Here is a 16130-nt window from a genome sequence, read left to right as displayed (position 1 = left end):
TCTTGGCCGCTACTTCGAAGCACATCTGTCCTGCGTGCTGCACAACAACATTGAATATTTAGTATTTACTGCTGTTTACACTTAGCTAGATTAATGTGATGGTGTTGTGTTTAGTATGTTGCTTTTTTTTTTTTTTTGTCTTTTTTTGCTTGTTTTCTATTTTTCTCTCAACAGGTGATCCAGGAGATTTTTATTTTTTTTCTCCCCCCCTTTCTCACTGTCCCTCTCCCCTTCTGTTTTTCCTTTCCTTCCTCTTTCTTTCTCCCTTTCCTATCTCTCACTCATGTCTGTCCCGTCTGTAACATCTGAAAATAAAATATAATAAATAATAAAAACAAAGATCGACCAAATGGACCAATACGGCAATGCCACGATGATCCATTTGGCAAAGTAAATCCATTGGGTATCCTTGTTGGTCTTCAGACAACAATTCTGATGGCTAAAGAACCAAATGGGACAGGCGGAAAAAAAAAAAAAAAACTAAAAAAAAAACTAAAATCATCAGTAAACTCTCTGTTTGGTAGATTATGGTTGGTTATTCAAAGTGGAATTTTTATTCCATAAATTACTGAAATTGCAGATTCACCCAAGATTAATATTACAGGCAATTTTGGAAATTATTGCAAATTAGTAGAAGTCTCCAGGTAACACCAGTAATATGAAAATTAGGCTTTAGTGAGAATTCCCACCGATGTGAGTTTATTAAACACCTCCAGCTTCACAGCATTAGCTGGATGACCTATATTTGGGCCTCCTGGGCACACATTTAGGCACTTGGCTCAAATTTGTGCAACTAATCATTATGCCCAACCTAACAACACTTTAAAGTCTGTACTTTTCCCCCACCTCATGATCCTGGTGAAGCCAAAAGGAAAAACAATCAAGTTTTTTAGTTGTTTGCTACACAACGGCTGTCCTCAAACTGAGCTCCGTCACTACTCTCTCTTTTTCTTTTTATCTGCCTGTTTGTAAAAGTCTGATCTGGTTATGAACTAAAGAAAATACGTAGCCTTGTCAGCTTGATGTTTTTTTGTTTTCTTTTCCTTCTTAAACTCAGAGTCATTATTTGCAGAAGTGATTTTTCTAACATTACTGTGCACAGGGACGTTTTCAGTACCATTACCATTCAGTTCCGTTCAGTTCAATTTTATCTATTTAGCCACAAATCACAGCAACAGTCACCTTAATGCACTCAACATTTGAAGGTAAAAACCCTACAATAAATACAACTATGGCCACAGGTTGCCTGGTAACAAAGAAAGCATCGTTCACTGTGCCATAAGCTCCTGTAGCAGAATCGTCATGTTTATAAGAATCATAAACTAGCATCAGACATTTTCCAACGATACAAAGAGTCGCCTCTGGATGATAATTAATAATTATTTGAGTTATTATTGTGCTCCACCACTTCAGGCTTCACAGGAGAGACAATTTTCCCCTTCAAATTCACCGTGGCATTTCTCCCTCGGGTAAATTACTAAAGCCGACTGTTTTCTCAAACACGTCTGGTATCAAACAGCTACACAATAGCAAACCACCGATTTCACTTTAACTGATACAGCTTTACCCAACAAAAGAACACAAGAGTGGTATCAGTGAGCTCACTGCAGGAAAACGGAGTAGCACTCTGGGCACGTAGGCTACACCTCCACCTCCTTCAGCTGCTCCAATCTATTTATCATTAGAAAAAAATAATGTATTACCAATCCAGAAAAATCCAGAACATTTTTCTGTCTGAACGTGTTACAAAAGCTATAAACTCAAGAACAAGTGTTGGCAAAATTTATTTTTTTATGAAAACATTTCAGATCTCTGGGATTCAAACTCCAAATGGACTCCAGTTACACTAAAATGTATTTCTCTTATCTACAGCTGAAGCTTAGATAATTTAGTCAACAGAAATATTTCAGACTTTTAGGTGAAGCTGAACAGAAAAGCTCATTTTTGGTCTCTAAAGCTGATATTTTAGACACAACCAGCACCTTAGCATACAAGTTATACAAGTTTGTGTGTTTCTGTGTGTTTCTGTGTGTGTGTTTGGTCATGTGTGCGGGTGACGCACTCACTGCTGGCCAGAGGACACTTTGACTCATTCCTGTCTGTTGACTGTACTGAGGTCTGGCAGGTCCACCACTGAGAGCAGCCCTGCGACGACTGTAGCGTCAAACATCACCCCCGCCCCAATCTGCCGCCTCCCACCCCCCTGCTGCCCTGGAGGAAGTGATGTAAAGGCTGAACACAATCAAAACACAAGTAGAAAACCAGGGGAATGGAAACAAAGAGAAAGAGATGAGCTCTCTGTGCACATTTAGAGGAAACCTGGTGACCCTTCACACTCCTGAAGGATTTTATTTTACATTTAAATAGTGAAAAGTGAACCAAAAACCTGAAATCTACATTTAAAAACCTAAAAAAGATTCCTCTCAGGTTCCCGAATACCTCGCAGCATGCAGGCATTCAAGCAAACGCCATCTTTGCGGTGACCTACATTTTACCGTCTTGACGCTCATCTGTTCAAACATGTTACTGCAGAGATGACTGTTGGAGGTGGTGGTGCTGAAGCAGATATTGGAAAATGCCCCAAGAAAGTTTCCCTGCCACGCTATCAGATCCTGAAGTGCCCGAGGCTCGGAAACAGCTGCTAACTGCAAAAACCACAGCTTCAAAAATCGCTCAGCCTCCTCCCTAACAGACACGCTGCTCTCAGAGCAGATCTTTCCCAACGTGGAGATGGGAGAGAAGAATAGGATGCGACACAGGTCGGGAGTCAGTGTGCACCTCGCATTAGGTTATTCCAGTCCACAGTCACTGATTGGAGAGTGACGTGAAAACAGCCTGCGGGGGAAACTAAACTATGACTCAATGACAGAACATCGCATCAGAGCAGGACAGCAGAAGAAAGCAACAAGCTGTCCCACAATCAACAGTCTTCACACCAAACAAGGCTGTAACAAGTCCAAGAGCAAAAATGTCCACAGAGGACTAAAGACTGGATACACTTATTTTATTATAAGATAAATAAGATATGGGGGCAACTTTAAGCTTATTCTTTAAAAAAAAACACCCACCTAAATTCTCAAAAAATTAATCAAAGATGTTATAACTTAGCCTGAACATAGATATTTATACTCATGTATCCGTCTAATTGAAAAATTGTTACTACTTGGCTACGATGTTAACCACCGAAGGTGAGAACACGTGGAAACCCTTGGGACTAAAGAAATGAAGCCAGTGCCAAAGACACAAAAGTTCAGTTCCTCTGATGGTCACTTGGACTGGTTAACACGTGGGTTCATCTTCATAGACTCCCAGATTAAAATGCACAAATGTACCATTACAGAGGAAATAAACATGATTAAAGCAAAAACAGTTCTCTAATGATAGTTTCCCCATTAACTACATGTTAGGTGACGGATTTTTGGAAAGCTCTTTGTTTGGATGCTTGTAAGGCTTAAAGTCAGGGCTGCAGCTGCTTTGATAGACTCACCTCTGCTAACTCACTCAGTCATCTGACAAAGCTCCACTTTGTCTTTGCTGTTTGTGCTTTTTAGAGCCTTTTAATGGAACAATCTGACCATCAACAAAGTTTGTGCTTCAGTTTGTGTTCAGCACTTCTCACTCTCTTCCAAATATGGTCACTTCCTCCTCTTCTTCTTCATCTTCTTTCAGTTGCTCCCTTTAGGGGTCACCATAGCAAACCATCTACCTCCATCTCACCCTATCCTGAGCATCCACCTCTGTCACACCAACCCTCTGCCTATCCTCCTTCACTACATCCATGAATCTCTTTGGTCTTCCTCTTTTCCTCCTGCCTGGTAGCTCCATATTCAATATCATTTGTCCAATATATCTACTCTTCCTCAGGCATACACGTTCAAACCATCTGAAAATTATCTCCAAATGATCCTTTATGGCTCCAAAATACGAACATAGTGGGAGTCAAAGTGGGTGCAGAGTCTAAAACCAATGCACTTGCTTTCTCCAGTATTTTTTACAATGTGAACATACTTATCCATTAAAAAAAATCAAATCTAGGTAAAATTGCGATTGTACTGGGTTTTTTTTTTGTTTTGCTTTTGACCAATTGCAAGTAGGTGAAGCAACCTTTAGGCCACATGTGTCGAACTCCAGGCCTCGAGGGCCAGTGTCCTGCAGGTTTTAGATGTGTCCTTGATCCAACACAGCTGATTTAAAAGGCTAAATGACCTCCTCAACATGTCTTGAAGTTCTCCAGAGGCCTGGTAACGAGCTAATCATTTTATTCAGGTGTGTTGACCCAGGGTGCGATCTAAAACCTGCAGGACACCGGCCCTCGAGGCCTGGAGTCCGACACCCCTGCTTTAGGCAAACCACTTTTAATCACAGGGCAGCTGCACAGCTCCCCTGGATGGAAGCAACCTGTCACCAAACAATCACAGGCCAACTCTGACTGACTGATAAAGATTCTGATTTAATTTATAACCACAGCAAGAATCCTAACATGTTTCAATCGGTGTGAGTAAGTCTGCATCAAAGAGCGTGACAGGGGGCTCGACTGAACCGGTTGTATTCTGATTATATTTCTATATAAAAGAAAAATAGGACATTTGTTGAATTGGATAAATGGAAAAAGGCGAATAGTTGGATGGATATCAACAGATTTGTGTTTTTGGCTTATTTATCACAGTGAATCATATTATAAGATCAACCACTGCCAGCTTGACCCTCTTCAGCTGCTAACTTTGACTCTGTAAAATTACTGCAACCATTTCAAAGGCAACACGACAGCGATTTCATTGAACACCGTCAGAGTAATTTTGGTTGTGCTGCAGTCTCCAACCACTAGTGTGACTGTAGCATATAGCAGCTCTTCATAGGCGTTGCTATATTGGTCAAAACAGTCGCTACATTGACATTTTAACATTTTTGTTGTCTTGAATAAATTCAAAAAGAGCATCAATTTGTGAGATTTAGAGGTGTTGGTAGATTATTTTAACCCTACAAACACAGAGGACAGAGGCAGGCCAGCTGTTCTCTTTTACTTCTTATCTTTTGCTATTTGGATTTTTAATGAACATACACTCATAACAGTGAGATTAATCGTATCACATCCCTCTCTGTACGATAGTTTTTATGCATATTTCCCCCAAATTTCAAATAAATAGCAGATTATCAGTGTGGGTCTGACTTTTGGCTATCTTGACCATCCTTTCAGCTTAGTGAATGTAATTGTGTCTGCATAATGCCTCTTACATCACCTGATACTTCACACTCATCTGTGACCTCATAAGTTATGTCGCAGGTCTTATGCTTGCTTTGTGACTTCAGTGATGTCACTCTGACATCTCCCTCTGCTGATGTTAATGTGTGTGACACAGTGAGCACAGCACTCGTTATTTTAAAACGTGTGAACATATTTTGGTTGCTGCCATCCCTACCCGACATAACCCTGCCTTTAACTTGTATAAGGAAATACAAGAACAGCTCTAGAAAAACTGGGACACTGTGTAAAATGTAAATATTATATGTTTAAACATTTTACAATTTCATGAAAAATGTTAGATCATTTTGAATTCTGATGGCAGTAAGACGCTGCAAAAGATTTGGGACGGAAGGGTCGAAAAGTATGTTAAGTAAGTGTTACTAAAACAACAGATGGAGGAACATCTTTCAACTAATTAGGTTAACTGGCAACAAGACACAAGAAAATAAAAGACATCTCAGAGAGGCAGAGTTTCTCAGACATAAAGGTGGACAGAGGTTCACCAGCCTGCAAAAAGGTGCATCTACAAGTCGTGGAACAATTATAAATGTTCCTAAATGTTAAGGTTTTGAACACTTTAAAATCTCATCATCTACAGTTAGTAATATCCAAATATTCAAGTATCTGGATAAATCTCTGCGTGTGAGCGACAGGGCTTAAAATCAATTTTGCATGTGAAGCGATTGCATGTGCGAGTCAGGAGAGAAAAAGGACAAATGCAGCCTAAGTGAAAACTTATGGATCTGTGACATTTCAGGAGTATCAGAACAGCTGAGATGCATTTTATTTAAACACTGCTGGGTCAAAAATTGGTCACCTTCAAAGATCTGCTTCCTTTGACGAGACCTAACTCGTCATGTCAGGACTTTGCAGTCTATTTACACCTACAGGCCATGCACACTCTTTCAATGATGAGGATGTACAATTTGAGCAGGGAGTCAAGGAGGCCATTTACACGAGGAGGGGGCTGTCACCATCTTACAATGCTGTGATTGCAGCCATTCTCCAACTCTCTGTGAATGGTACTCATGGCCATCGATCAGTTTTCGCTGATCAATGGTCTTTGATCAGTGGTTATTGATCAATAGTCATGACAGTTTGCATAGTAATGATCAAGAAAGTGACCTGTTTAAAAGGTTGGGGGAACCAGCATTCAGCTGAGACAGCTGAAGAAATCGATTGGATGAGTGGATGAGAGATTTCCTTACCTGGACGAGCATGCATCAAACCATGCGCGTTACATTGTACTATTATTTTTTTTAAATTTACAAATAAAATGCCACAAAAATCAAAATATCTCATCGTACCAGTTTATCATTGTTTCCATCAACGGCAGTCGTTTTGCCTGTTTTATTATTTTCCTTATATGTGACTTTCATGTTATGTAGTTCTCATGTTGGACCACCCATTCAGTGTTATCACCATGTATTCCTTACCCATGCTAGATGGTAATGTGGGAATAATATGCAAATGTATATATTTTTAATGAGAGTTGATATTCTTGTGTTTTCATCCCCTACATGAGTCTTTCTCCTGTTCTGTGGTGCAGCCATACACTAATTGTAGAAGCCCTCAGGGTGGAGTTACTGATTTCCTGTCCGGGGGGTGGAAGGAGTGGGGGAAGTTGTAGAAAATGATGCTGTGCCGTCAGCTGCATGAGAGCTGAGATTTTGACCTTCTTCGTATAATCTGAACAGCGGCGTCCCTCCTCGTCTTCTGCTGTCAGTCTGACTGAATCCCCAAGACGATCATTAAAGGTTCATTTCTTCAAGAAATACCTCACATCACGCTGCCCCCTCTGAATCATATCTGCTCGGCCAAATCCTCCTCCTCCACATGCTCTAATTTTGCTCTTGAAAAAACATCTCTCTCTCTCTTTTTCCAGCTTTCTGTTGTTACATTTTCATCCAGAGCTCACAAAAAGAAAATCTTCTGTCTTTGAACCTCAGCTCTTTGCTGATGATCTACAAGGTCCACTCAGAATAGTTTTTTTTTTTATATTTTCTAAGGTGTTAACCTAAAGGAGGGGCTCTCCTGCTTTGTGGGCCATATGTTACTGATTACCTGACTGTTATTTGAGGATTTTCTGGAGTGATGTCCAGAAAAATACATAAATCCAACAAAGAATTGTGAGTGATTTTACCTCATTCTCACCTTATAACGAATCAGCGGCTCTTTTTGATTAATATTCTATTTTTAACAAGATGTTTACATTCAGCTCTAAAAAGTGAACAACTGTCCCTTTTGTTTATATCAGAGTTTTCTAAAGTTCTCCTCTGGGTGCCTAAGGCTGGCTCCAACTGCATTCACACACTGATTTAGCCGTTCTACATTTAATTCAAGTTAATTAGATACATTTTGGTTCTTTCAGGCTCACTTACCTGTGTGGTCTCACCTGTTGGCACTTGGCTAATTATTTAAAAAGGGCTTGGTGCAGACATTCTTGTGCTCTTCTCTCCAGCAGGTAGGGGTGCTGTTTGTTTGGCTTTGGTTAAAGAACATGTGTTTCAGGGTTGGCTGTAGCTCAGATGGAAGAGCAGGTCATCCACTAATTAGGAGGTTGATGGTTTGATCCCTGTCTGCTTCAGTCTGTGTGCCAAACTATCCTTGGACAAGATACTGAACCCTTAGTTGCTCTCTGATGCATTCATTGGGGTATGAATGTGTGTGAATATTGAATTGAAAGCACTTAGGCATAGGAAAAAAGTGCTTGTGTGACTGGTTGAATAAGGCATGCTGTATAACGTGCTTGGAGTTCTCCAGTGGGATAGAAAAGTCCTTTTATAAGAAACAGTCCATTCACCAGTTCTGAGTGAAATTCTAGTATTTTATTAGTTTGCTACCTAGTGTTGATTAACCATTATCTGTATTCGTATGCTGCACACCTACAGTTATGAATGCAACTTGCCAAACAAACTAATGCTTGCTGGTAATTGAACACCCCTCCCTCTAATCCATATGAGGTGATTTCAGGCTCCAAAAAATAATCGTTTCAAAATGACGAGTCCAAAACCAATAGGTGCTGTAACTGCAGCCATGTCCATCTTTGGCACCATCGCTTGACTTCCAGTTCTGTAGAAGTCTCTTAGAAACACCTCAGTAAAAACTTTCCCGATTAGTTGATGAGCTCAAGTAATATTTTACACAGCATGAATACAGTTTTGTGAATTATGGTCCTCAGAGTCATGCAAGTGGATAATCCAGGGTGTGCTTGTTACTGACAGTAGTACAGTAGAATTATTTTCTTCAGTAATGCACTAACATGTGTTACTATAATAAATTCAATAATTACATTACAGTTATGATTATTAGCAAAAAAACATGTATTTTTCCTTTCTGTGCACTTGCACTACAGTCAGCTTATTTCAGTAAAATATTGGAGCAGTCTACAGTAGAGATATGGACATTACTTTTATTTTTAAAAGGACAAGAGCTCAACGGTAAAATCCAAACTGCAGCCATGACAGAAAAAAACACATACTGCTAACAGAACATCAGCTCTTTGCTAGCACATGCACAGACAGCATGCTAACACAAAGCTAGACAAGAACCCAGAGTTATGATACAGCTGAGTGCCTGCTGAGCCGAGTCTAGCAGCCAGAGTGTGAGGGTAGAGTCCATGTGCTTTGTCTATTGATTCTGCATATTCCAGTGATGCTTGTCTAGTGAAATCTAAAACTAGAAATCAATTAAAATGCACCAAAGTAATGTAATCACTTTCCTTTAATCTCAGCATTCTATCATAAAGCTTTCATAACTGTTTGCATCCATCTTTCACATTAATGCCATCTTGTGGCTGCAGCTGGCTTTTGTCTCTAGAAGCAGGAATGACTCCGCTTGATTACATGCTACTGTAATCTTTATGGGTGTTCTCATGGGCGTGTCCATGACATCACCCACTACTAACATTATTTACTGTATCTTTTGAAAAAATACAGCAATTTTAACAGCACAATACTTAAGAATATTTAACAGGAGCAGGTTTCATTCTTCCCTGGTTTTATTATCACACTGTTCATCAAAACGGCAGCAAACCTTCACCATCTTATCCAGGAGGGTCACCTCTTCACCCTCACATGGAAGAAGTAATCTAATTGGCATGGTGGTATGTTTGCAGCAGGTCCCTTGTGTAGCACTGGAACCCAGTCACGATGTTTCATCCATTTCATAGGCTGGTTTGCTGCAATAATGCCAAATAATTAGCATCTCTATAGATAGAAGGTAGTTCTGCAAAATCACTCAGTAGGATGTTTGTTCTAATTTGCTATGACCTCAGAGCGCATCGAAAATAAAACTAATAGGCTATAAAGAGAGATATGAACATATTTAGAACTTACCGGAATGAAAATGTCTGGAGCACCAACAGATATCTGGAGACGGAAGAGAACTGCACGTCAGCTCGTCTCACAGCTGCTATCCAGGCTAGACGCCTTCGTTTGGTAACATCAATACACGAGCTGCCTCATGTTGCTTCCAGGTTGGGAAAGAATGAAAAGATAAACCATTTCAACCTTATTCTCTTGCCGGTGTTGTGTGTGACTTCGCTCCCTTTTCACTTGCGCTAGACCCCCAAAATGGCGGATCGGGCCAAAATCCTTTCCACGCCCACCCCCCGTGACATCACGCTCCAAAGCCCTATAATGCAAAGAGCTTGACAAGCAGCCAGGCCAGCAGCTTTCTTTTTTTTTTATGGCTATTTGCACATGCGCATTGTGGATAAACTGGTGTTTGACAGGAAACGGATACGAGACTGGACAAGATGCCAAAGGCTCTGCTTTCACTTTTCTGAAATCAGTTACCATTTGTAGTTTGTGTGGAAATCTTTCTCTAAACTCAGATGCAGACAGTGTTGGGAAGGTTACTTTTAAAATGTATTCCATTACAGAATACAGAATACATGCCCCAAAATGTATTCTGTAACGTATTCCGTTACGTTACTCAATGACAGTAACGTATTCTGAATACTTTAGATTACTTAATATATTATCATGCTTTTTACAACAACGTGAATGTACTATTGCTGTGTGATTTATTACTGTTACTGAAGGTCCGCAACTCCGAACTGTAGTAAAGGGACCTCTGACTAATACGGCGGGGTCCCTGTCGGCTCGTAGCCGAAAAATAGCTTTACTTTGTTGTGTGGGTCAACTTTTCTTGCGAGAGACAGAGAGAGGCGTTGAAAGGCTGCTCCAACGGAACTTATTGTTTTCGGAGGAAAACACAAACACTGTGTACAGTCGAGTCTTAATAGCTTACTTACAACTGGGCTCGTCAGGCACTCTTCTTGGCTGCAGTGGTTATTATTATATTTACATGCTTCCAGCTCCCGTTTTTCCTCGATGACAACTCGTACCTTTCCACTCCCTTTTTTCTCCCTCCTCGCGCTCACAGACACATAACGTGTATGGCAGTCCATTCTCCCTGCAACACGGACTACACTGCCCATGATGCTACATTCTTTAGAGCTATGCTTGTAGCATTCTGCCTGTTAGCTTAGCACAACAACAACGAAAAGGCGCTCTCTCACCCAGGAAACACACAGTCGCAGAGAGAGAGAGAGAGAGAGCGTCGCCCTGTAACCATGGCAACCGTAACGCTGCCGCCTGGAACAACAGAACGTAGCTGTCAAACAAAACCCAAACAGTCCTGACCCGCGAAAAAATGAAACAGGAAAGTACCACAGTGTAATCCATTTATTTCAACAAAGTAACTGTATTCTGAATACCACCTTTTTAAACGGTAACCGTAACGGAATACAGTTACTCATATTTTGTATTTTAAATACGTAACGGCGGTACATGTATTCCGTTACTCCCCAACACTGATGCAGATAACTGCTTCTAGAGATTGCTTTTCACCTAACAAGTTATTCAGATGATTAAATTCAAAGCAAATCTAGTGTAGAATTTGTAGTTTTTTTTTAACTGTCCAATGGTTTTTTTTTCTTTGTTTTTTTTTCTCCCCATATCAGCATTTAATGGATACTCCTCTGTTCTGACTCTAATGACTGTAATTTGCAAGGTGGACTTCATGATTTGCTCAATAGGACATAAAACTAGTGATTGAGCCCATAAACTCACTAATAAAGTGCTTCCCATTGGTTTTTGCAACAGAAGAGTCGACCCCTGCTGGGTCTTAGAAAAAAAAATGCCGGTTTAAGATAATTTATACACAGAGAAAACCATTGGGCTTCAGGTTTGTTGAGCTCCTGTGACTTGGTGGATTGTGTGTTTATTGACATGTTATGTGTTTAGAGTCGTTCGGTCCTCTTGGAGATCTGAGTTGTTTTAACACGTTTCTTTTATGATTTTTGTTTGTGTTGATGCTTCACTCTGCCATTTTCAGGTCACGCTCATAAAACCGTTTTTAATCTCCATGAGGCCCCATGATGAAATAAAGATTTAGCTGATGCATTTATGTTGTTCTCCAGTACCTGATTCATATTATTCCCCTCGGGTGGTAAACTGCCACATAATCAACATTTTTAGGGTTATCTCAGAGTTTTAAAATCAGATTTTCTTTTAGTCACATTGAGGTTTGGGGACAAGTTTGTTTAAACACAATCAAATTGAGCAATTAAATTCTGTGTAAATAACGTTGATCTAATTTCTCTGTGTAGATATGGTGTAGCACAGTCTTAGCTGATGCAGAACACACACATACAAACACATGCACAAAGAAATCCATCACATTAGCATGCTGCACAGAATTGATCTCCAGCTGCGCATCGATGGCAACTTTAGTGAAGGTATTGATCTATTGATAGTTTAAGCTCTTGTTATGAAAACTCTCTGCAGGCAAGCCAATCCTAAATCACTGCCATCCTGAAATAACTACAGGGAGCCATGACGGTAATAGTAATATTTTGCCTACTACTCTCATAATCTGTGTAATGTCTTTTTTCTCCCTGTGAGCTGTGATATGTGCCTAATGCTTTGAATATACATATGAGAGGGTTACAAGAGTCATCTTTGGTGAGGGAACAGCTGGCAAACGCTCGGGCTGATCTGTGCCAACTCCTCTGGCTATTTCTGCAGAGACCAACATGTAGCTTTTCCATCTGCGGTTCCTCCACAGGATTTCTGTTGAACTCAGGTCAGCGACGCTCGTTCCACTGAAGCCTACAGACTTGGAAATAAAACATTCATCTGCATGAAAATGGATGATAACTTCAAGGCAGCTGGCAGGAATCTGAGTGAGGAGATTCATTACAAAACAGCAGATTGGAAGAGCAGGATTTCAGAGAAGATGCAGTGATTTAACCTGTGTGAGGTCACCTACTTTTCAGGGTGATAGCAGTGATATTTTCCAAAAGGAAATGGCATAATGTAAACATAAGAACAACTATAGTGATAATAATATTTCTACACTGAAGTCTGATTATTTGTTCCAAAAAATGTTTAGGGTGGAAAAAAAGACGTCTAAAGGTAACGAGGACGTTTCTGTGCATACTCAGACCTGCGAGTGGAACAGACTGCCAGCATCTTTGATGAATATTTATGTAAACTTCTATTTTTTTTATACATTTAAAATTATATATAATTTTATTAAATATGTCTAAAAACTATGCAATAAAATACTAAATGTGTAAGACTGCTGTCTGGTCATTCTTATACGAAACCTGAAATGTGTTCCACTTCAAGTATTTTTCCTTTTTTCCTTTTTAACATTACATTAGTGTTTTTGTATTTGTAAAATCCCAGCTATCCTCCAGTTGCACTTATTCATCTGTGAGAGCGACTCTGGGACATGTTCTGTCTTTAAATAAAGTATTCGTTTGCATGAACATGAATAAATTAAAGGCTCAATGGGAATTTGATTCCATGTAACCTTGTTTATGTCAAATGAGAACAGAATCATAGATATTTCAGTTAAAATGGGGCAGATTTTATTGGTTATTTTCTGTATAAATGAACAAACACCAGCCACATCACAGCAACTTAATGCATTTAGGTGTGTAGATATGGTCAAGATGGCCTACTGAAGTTTAAGTTATCTTGAGCATCACAATGGGGATAAAAAGGATATTTATGTGACTTTTGTGGCATGGTTGTTAGTGCCAGACAGCGTGGTGTGAATATTTCAGAAACTGCTGATCTACTGGGATTTTTCCCACACAACCATCTCTAGGGTTTGCAGCGAATGGTCCAAAAATGATAAAATATCTGGAAAGTGGCGGTTCTGAGAGAATGCCAGAGGTCAAGGGAGACCGTTTCAAGCAACTCAAATAATCACTCGATACAAGCAAAACATCTGAGAGAGCCCAACACCTTGAAGTGAAAGAGAGGAAGCAGGAGAAGACTACACTAGGTCCACTTCTGTCAGCTAAGAACTGGAAACAGAGGCCACAATTTGCAAGGACTCATCAGATGTGAATAGAGAGTCTGAGGAGTTTTTTGGCTGTAATACTTCAATGTTCAGCTCAGAATTTGGCATAAACAACATGAACTCGTGGATCTTTCTATCAGGGGTTCAGGCTGCTGCTGGTGGTGTAATGGTGTGGGGGAAATTTTCTTGGTGCACACTGAACCCCTAAGTATCAGCTGAGCATTGTTTAAACGCCATAGCCTACCTGAGTATAGCTGCTGACCATGTCCATTCATTTAAGATCACAGTGTACCCGTGTTTTAATGGCTGCTTCCAGCAGGATAACGCGACATGACAAGAAGCTCAAATCATCTCCAAATGGTTGCTTGAACATGACACGGTACTCAAATGGCCCCCAGATCTCAAGCCAAAAAAACCTTTTGGGATGTGCTTGAAAAGGAGATTTGCATCACACATGTGCAGCCATGTGTGTTAATATGGAACAAAATCTCTGAAGGCAAAAAGGGTCCAACCTGGTGCTAGGAAGGTGCAATTAAAGTGTCTGGTAAATGTGATTGGATGCAAATGATGAAAGCAAGTGAGCAAAACTGTGGAAGAATAATGTTCTGCACAAAGCTGCAAACACTTTGTAGACTGTGTAAATTAAATTAATAGACATATGCATAGAGTCATATGTCTCAAAAGTCAATTTCTTGAGAGAAATAGAAATTCAGTAAAATAATATCAAAAAGCAACAACCAGCAAAAAAAGATAAAATTAAGACCAATAAAATAAGTAAAAACCTCATTTAAAAAATGAGGAAAAACCTAAAACCATCAGAAATGAAATCAAATGTAGATTAAGTGTGAGCCTGATATACATAAGTTTGCTATTCCAGCAAGATAGAGCCTGAAAGCTTGACTGATTCAGTCGTACTCATGTAGCAGTGAGAGGGTCAAGTCTCCTTTTTGTATAAAAAAGCAGTTGTAATGATTTATAAGAGCCTTTAACAAAGTCTCTTGTGTATTACATGATGTTTATCATCCAGTAATCAATGTTATCAAATCTGATATGTGACATCCTAAGAAACAGAAGAATAATCACATTTTATCTTCATTTTAGCTTTTAAACCTTATTGGAATTTTGCATGCAATTTTACGGCCTAAACCCATAACATTAACAAATAGTAATAGTTTGTAAGATAAATATCTAAATGTGAGCCTTATGAATGAGCTTCCACATAGCCATGAAATCACAGCGTTGAACCGGCTGCAGCACTGACAGGACTCTGCTTATTTACTGCCCGCTGACCTGCTGGGTCACTTATTTAATCAGTTATTTTCCGCTAACATGCCCGTGTGCAAGTTACAAAACTGACCCGCCTGCTGCATGCTACTGAAATTTCAACTCTCCATGGATGCTGCAGGGTTAAGAGCATGCTGCCTGCAGCGTTTCCACGAGCACTACCTATTTATTGCAGAGCAATATAAGCCTGGGCTTGAGGCAGAGTTGCTGTGGAGATTTGCATATTATATTTCACCCTTGTTGTTGGAGTCAGCAGTGAGTGATGGAGGCAAAAAACCCCGAGCTGCACAGGCCAGGCCAAGAACAGGGAACAAGCCTCTGCTAATTTCCTGGCAAAAAATTCATAATTAACACGTTTGATGTAGAGGCTGCAGTTGTCAAGGTAACTGATGACACCACATTATCACTTGGCGCTTCTGCACCCTCCATCCTCCCTCTTTCCTCCCATTCATCAAGCAGCCATTGAACAGCTCTTAGCAGGGAGGAATGGGGAGGGTAACCCCAGCTAAACTCATATCAAGCACGTATTTATTCACAGAAGCAAGTTCAGGCACCTTTATTAGTCTGGTATTAATCTCGTAAAGTCAATTACCATAATAGATGATTATGAATTACAATGGGGAGTGCAGGGCCAGGTAAACTATGAATAATAATTGCACATCACAGGGCTGCACAATTTATTTTCTTTAAAAGGCTCACTTCACTCACATTATAAAAACCTGTGACCTCACTTACCTCTAACCTCCACATTCAAAGCGTGCAGACAGCCATGGGTATTCTGAGAGTAGAATTACTTTAAATACTTGGTGCTGGTGCTTTTCATACAGACTATTTCTTATAGTTGCAGTGAAAACTCGTTTAATGTGAAGGGCAGTCCTTTAAAAATATGATGATGTTTTATAAGTGTATTATTCCACCGTATTTTACAGATGTAAGTGCTTGATAGTATTTACATTTTATGCACATTTGTATTCAGGTAGATCTAATTAACTTAATTTTAGGTTATTTGCACGCTCATTGCACATTGCTTTGAAGCTGATGGTTGGTCTCTAGTCGACATTGCTCTCAATGAGAAGTGGGCGGGACCTGAAATCAACTTTGCTTACCTTCAACATGAATGATGATACAACTGCCAATAACAATGCTGAATAATGAGTTGGTAGTAAATATGTTAAAGGGATGCCTAAGCATCTAGTGCATGGAAAGTCGTAGTGATCTGCTAAGTGAATCACTTCCTGGAAGCAATAACCACTGTGACATAAGGTGGGAGGGAGTT

General features: G+C 39.9%; 1 long non-coding RNA gene across 1 annotated transcript; it reads right to left on the bottom strand.

Moving 5' to 3' along the window:
• Nucleotides 1–8116: 8116 nt before the first annotated feature.
• Nucleotides 8117–10842, bottom strand: LOC146682477 (uncharacterized). The gene is made up of 3 exons (XR_014917493.1): nt 10503–10842; nt 9580–9712; nt 8117–9422 (listed from the first exon to the last, which is right to left on the bottom strand). It is a non-coding gene; the product is annotated as an uncharacterized LOC146682477 (long non-coding RNA).
• Between the last annotated feature and the right edge of the window lie 5288 nt (nt 10843–16130).

The sequence above is a fragment of the Copadichromis virginalis genome, linkage group LG22, assembly GCF_057382275.1.
Source record: "Copadichromis virginalis isolate Kocher_CV1m ecotype Utaka linkage group LG22, C_Virginalis_male_GT1.1, whole genome shotgun sequence".
Classification (NCBI taxonomy): domain Eukaryota; kingdom Metazoa; phylum Chordata; class Actinopteri; order Cichliformes; family Cichlidae; genus Copadichromis; species Copadichromis virginalis.
The sequence above is the reverse complement of the archived record's forward strand: the minus strand, read 5'-3'. Positions and strand labels throughout refer to the sequence as shown.